The sequence below is a fragment of the Gavia stellata genome, chromosome Z, assembly GCF_030936135.1.
Source record: "Gavia stellata isolate bGavSte3 chromosome Z, bGavSte3.hap2, whole genome shotgun sequence".
Lineage (NCBI taxonomy): Eukaryota > Metazoa > Chordata > Aves > Gaviiformes > Gaviidae > Gavia > Gavia stellata.
Window position 1 is genome coordinate 78,107,513 of NC_082637.1, and position 6,000 is coordinate 78,113,512.

The following is a 6,000-nucleotide window of genomic DNA, read 5'->3' on the forward strand; positions in this document are numbered from 1 at the left end:
ACTTTCGGTCTTGCAGGGATCTGGGGTCCCCAGATGGTACCAGAGCTGTGCTGCACACCAAGAAGAGCCAAAACAGGACAAAGGTGGGAACGGGGCTAGCGCACATAGCTCTGCCATGTGGGAGTGATGAACTGACATGAGGCTGCATCTTCACCTAAGTTTGCTGGTGTGGCCTGATGCCCACATCCAGCAGCCTCGCCAACCCAGCCTTACATTTACCTGCTGAACATCTGCTGAGTAGAAGGAAGACATTGTCCCACCATGCCACCAACCCCTCAGACCTCAGAGGTCTCTTGGAAAAAGCACTGGTCTCTCTTCCCACTATGATGTACTGTAAAGAAGCAGTATCATACCCAAACGCTTTCCAAAACTGCATGCAAAAGAGAGCTGTTCTGTCTGTAACAGAGACTCAGAGGAGTCACTGCCACCCATCTTGGCCGTGTGGAAGAGCTTGACCAGGTGATAACCTAAGACCTGACTCTCAGTTTTCCACCAGCTTGTCAGAGATGTCACTTCAGAATCACATCAGACTTTTTTTCCAGTTCATCAAACCAGTGTGGCCTCAGAAACCCTTCACAAGCCTGAAGTGTGGCATATGTGCATGAAAACAGTCTGCTCCATTGCACCAAGCTGGGAGGTACTGAGGGCCAAGCCACAAGTGCCTGCCAGAGAAGCAAAGCCTCTGAGCACTTAGGCTGGAGGGACTGGTCTTTCTCTTGGTGCAAACAGCCTCCCCTGAGATGCCTGCCAATCTCTGAGAACACCAAGATCTAAATGCTAAGGTCTAAAAGGAAAGCAACTATTTCCAGCTGGTCCCCCAGAAAAGAAAATATTTCACAGGGAAAAAAAGTGCAGAGAAGACAACGTGGATCTGGCAGAGAGAAAGGGAGATAAACAGAAAGAACTGGTCTGAAAAGAATCTTCTTTTAACTGTTTTCGTGAAAAGGGGGTAATATCAGAGTGGAGAAAAGTTTGAAGTTGTAGCAGGTGCAGAAGTCCAAGCCAGCTAATCTTTTGAATGTGCTTGAGCATCACTTTCACTTCCAGCAACAGCCTCCACGCACTACAGTAGAAAGGCTTGCTCAGAAAAAGTGGAAAGAAAGAAAACTGAAAAAAAAATGGGAAAAAAAGGGTGGGAAAACTTGGTGAAGAGCTATTTGAGAGAGAGCAGGAGCAGTCTGAGAGCATCCTAAAACTTGAGAGGTGGTGTTTAGGTTATAGCACTACATATCTTCTGCTGAGCACTCAGATAATAGAACCTGTTTGGTAGTTGGCAAGATTTGCTTGTGCAGATATTGGGGTAGTGTGAAGGTTGGATAGGAACTGGGGGAGGGCTGGCATGCGGCAGGAGGGTTTGGTAAGAAAGGAGGAAGTAAGAGAAACAAGTTGCTCTGCTATATCCATCCAGCACAATGAGGTCTTGATACCCAGCAGGAGTTTTACAGTCTGAAAGTGTGTGAAGGTTGTGCTGGGATGGTCAAAGCCTCACAACTTCAGGAGAAGGTTTTAGATGTCTTTTTAAAGTTTACATTGAAATAGCTTTATTTTCTCCATTAATTAGTTGGAGAAAACAAATTTTTCTTGGTTTATTCATGTTTGCAAGTGGGGAAAACTACCTCTGCAACACCAGAAGGTTTAGATGAAACATCACAGATTTTGGGAGAGGTGTTCAAGCTCAGGCTTTCTGCAGTGAGCCCTGTGTACACCAAGGCAGCCACCAAACCCACATAGTCATCTTCACATCAGCAAGAAACAGAAGGAGATGGCAGCTGAGGACAGAGGGAGAGGAACCGTGAATCAGTTCCCCAAAGAAACAGCAAGTATTTTTTTCCAGTTTTATCATTCTTTACAGAAGCCTTTCCAAATCTGTTTCAATCATGTCAATTTGTACTGCTATCCTGCTGCAGTCAAGTCAGGCAATCAGATGTCTGACGCTCCTGTGCAAAATCTCAACATAGACTAAAAAAGCAATAGCAAAGCTGAGTACATACACAGTTTTTGTTTGGTGCTCTGTAATGGCTGAAATCTTTGAAAAACATTGAAACAACCACATGCATAAGAAAAATAGGAGTGTCATTCCCTGACTTCCACTTTTACCCTGGTTGTAGTGGGAAAATGTAAATACTCAGTCAGCCTTGGATCAGGATGAGGCTTCCATTGTATCTACTTTTTTGTCACAAACGTAGGAGGACAATAAATTATAACCATGCCCAGTGGCTTCATGTTCTTTCAGCATAACCGAACACATTCAGAGGTTATCTGTGCTCTGAAAAGAAAAACACAAGCTTGCTGTTTTCATTGTTTCTTCTTTCAGAGTTCGAGCTCCTTCTTCTCCAAAGTTGTTGCTACCAAGTTACTGCAAAGGATGCCAGGCTTGATTTCACACTGGCATAATATCAGCTACTTCAAAAGTGGTGGTGTCCCCTCCCATGGACGCAGTAAGGAACGCACTCAATCCTCATGCTTCTTTTCAAAGTCATCAGCTGAGTATGAACATCTCCTTAAGCCATAGAGGCTTTCCTCAAGACTTACTAGGAATGTGTGCCGAACGGCATCTTAAAACAGAGACTGCCTTCTCTGTTGGTATCAGTCAGCCTGGTCATAGTAACTTTAAATACAGATAACTCAATTATTATTAGCTGGGCTGCTGCAGACAGTGTGGGGCTCCCCTTTTACCCAAACTTAACGCTCCTTAAATTACAGGCAGTGGAGAACTTGAGCTGAACTGGACTGTCCAATCTGCTTAGCTTAACCCTCTGCACTTAGCTATGTAAGTTGCAGTTTTAAATAACAACAGAAAAAAATAAAGCCCAAGGGTGTGGCTTTGCCGGTGGGGAGGCAAAATGGCTTTGCTTTCCTTCTATATATAGATTGGTTTGGATAATGGTGACTGCAAATTGAAACTTAAAAATTACCACTGCAAGCTTCAACCAGTGCAAGTCACAGTTTTTCCTGCCTTGTTTCAAGTGAGTTAATAACTTTTTTTTTCTTTGGTCCCCCCATTTTTACAAGTTTACAAAGTTCATTCCTGCAAGCAAGTCAGTATGGCAGTATATGGGCAATCTTGTTTTTTCTATTTATTTCCCCTAAAGCTTAAAGAAATTATTCTCAGATCCATAAAGCAAAAGAAAGCCCCTTTTGGAACCTCTGACACAAATCCACATGTGATCAGCCCAGCAATAATCTTATCAGGCTACCATTGTACTTTGCACAAGCTCCAGCAAAGAGGGGCAGCTGGCATTTATTTTTAAACTTGATCATGAGAGATGGAAGTGCTTCGGGAGGAATTAGTCATGGTTCACAATGATAATCTTTGTTAATGAAGCTCCAAGCAGGCTTCTATCCAGAAGTAGCAAATAATGAGGTGCAGAAATGTTTACAAGCCCATAGAGAACTCATTAATGAAGATCCTCTAGTAAAAGAGCTAAAGGAGTCTGTAGGATTTGAAGAGTGATGTTTATACCAGGGACAATGTTAAAATGCCAGGCTGGCAGTACACATGCAGGCAGGAACTGAGCTCGTTATCAGATTGCTGTCTATGCTTGTAAAAGCCTTGCACTCCCCCAAGTGCCCTCCTTCTCTGCCTGTTGAGGGAGCAGGAAGAAGGAAGGCAAGCTTGCGGTTGAAGTTACCCGTGAGGAAATCTCTGCAATTTCCTCTGTGACAATATTGTTTGGGGTCTCCGGGGTGTCACCTAGTGCCAACACAAAGGCACAAATGCACAATTTTACATGCACCTGCAAGCCCACAGGACAAGATTTGTCCATGAGAGCTGCCTCCTCCCAACCCCATTTTGCTCAGGGATCCAGAAATCAAGCCATCCATGACACGCCAGCAGCCACCACACAAAAGTTATGGAGAAGTGCCATCTGTCACTTGGATCAATGGATCACAGGCATGCATGAGTTGTCATTTTTGAATAGCAGAGGGGTACTCGCCTTACACAGGCAACACCGAGGCCGAATGGATGTTCACACCTGGAAGGTTAAAGCTGTAAAAAAAGCTATTTGATTCCATGCCCTGGGCTAACAGTGACAGACGGGAGATCTTCCCAGGGGGCTCATGGAATGTGAGGAACAGCAGAAGCAAGACATACTAGATCTTGGACACTCAGTTGCTGCTAAATCACAGTACATAGCTATGGACTCCCAAGCCTGCCACAGCTATGAAGGATCATGGAGACAGAGATCCCTTGATGTTGCCTCTGTTTGTGGCTTTGAGGAAAACTCAAAAGCTGTCTGAAATGCAAGGGAATGCATGAGTTTCTGTGCTTCTTGCCAGTCAAAAATTGGAGGTACTGAGCCTCATTTGTCTGGCAGACACAGAGCACTAACAAATGCCCTGTGCTGCATTCCTTCCCCAGGAACAAACCCTTCCTGAAGTCTAGAGTTTTGTCCAAGGGCTGACAGTACGACTGAACCCCAACTTCCAGTAAGTGCAAAGTGCCATTGCCAGTTCCCAAACCTGCTGTAGCAGGAGCACAGTGATTTAAGAAGCCAGGTACAGCTCTGCCATGAGCAGGTGTTGGATCCTGGGCAGGGGAGGCGGGAGAGGCAGGGGAGGCAGGAGAGCGTCAGATCTTCTGCAGCTCCTGGCCAAGGAGATGCCTTACAAACAACATTCATCCTTCTTCTCTCCCTCCTGCAAAGGACCTGTCAGCACCTGAGCTGAGCTGAGACTGCCAAGGATTTGACGGTTTTTTTCCTCCTGTTCTCTGTGAAGCCTCTCACAATTCCTGGGCAGGACTGATTACTGTACGCAGGTGACTGCTTGGTCTTGCAGCACGGGTACAGGGCCAGCAGCCTCATCCCCTGCCGTGCCCTGGCACCCGCAGCTCTCCCTGCTCGGAGGGCTGCTCGCTCGCATGCACGGTGTGATGCTGACGCAGGAGATCAAGGAGGTGTGATCTGCCCTTGCTTTCAGCAAGTAACAGCATTGCTTTGACATATGGGCACTTTGTCTACCCCTCTGAAGCAATGGTACTAACCAAGGGCGTAGACAGGTACTTATAGCTGAAGTTGCATAAAGCTGCTCTCTGGACTTTAAGCTGAGTTTTCCATTGAATATCTTCAACAGTTTTATGACTGCCTGAGAGCTGTACAGGCAGGCATACAGCCAGAGGGTCAAGGGCAGTGATTACTGTCTTCTCTGCTAAACCTAAAGGAAGATGGAGCCAGACTCTTCAGCAGTGCACAGCAAAGACAACTGTAAGAAGTCACAGTAAGGGAAATTCTGGCTAGACACAAAGGCAAAATAATTTGCCATGAGGACAGTGAAGCAGTGGAGCACAATGCCAAGAGAAGCAGTGCAATTTCCCTCCTTGGGAGCTTTCAAAACCAGGCTGAATAAAGTCCTGATCAACCTGACCTGCCGCTGAAGGTAACCTAGCCTTATACAGGAGGCTGGACGAGAGGTTTCTAGTGATCCCTTTCTGCCAAGACTAGTCTATATGTCTGCATTTTTTCAACTCCTGAAATTCTAAGTAGCTGCAATAATTCCTCTCACGAGATCTCTCAGACTGGGAGAGAGGCTTGTTAGGAATGATGATTTTAAACTAGAAATGCCAGCTTGTGGCAGATTTGCTTGTTTAGGACAAGGAATAAAATTTCCACAATTTCACGAAGTTCTTGGGGCCATTTCCATAGCATATACAAATTCAACATAACCCAGCTACCTTTAGTTTATTGTGGGTAGACGTCCCTTGGGGTTTTTTGCAAGATTGCTTGCCTGTCCAAAACACAAAGTTTCAGAAGTCCACCACCACAGCTGTCAATAGGCAACTGGTCTGGAATGAAGTATTTAAGGGAGTGATTTGCTGCGTCTTCTTTTTTTTCTTTTTTTTTCTTATTTCTTTTTTCCTTTCAGATTTCTGAAGAAGTTTCTTAGGCTTGATCTATTTCAATAAACACTTAAAACACTAAAAAAAAAAAGAAAACTCACTCCTTGGATAATTGCAGATGACACCAAATGGGAGTGGGAGTGGACCAGTCAATATGCACA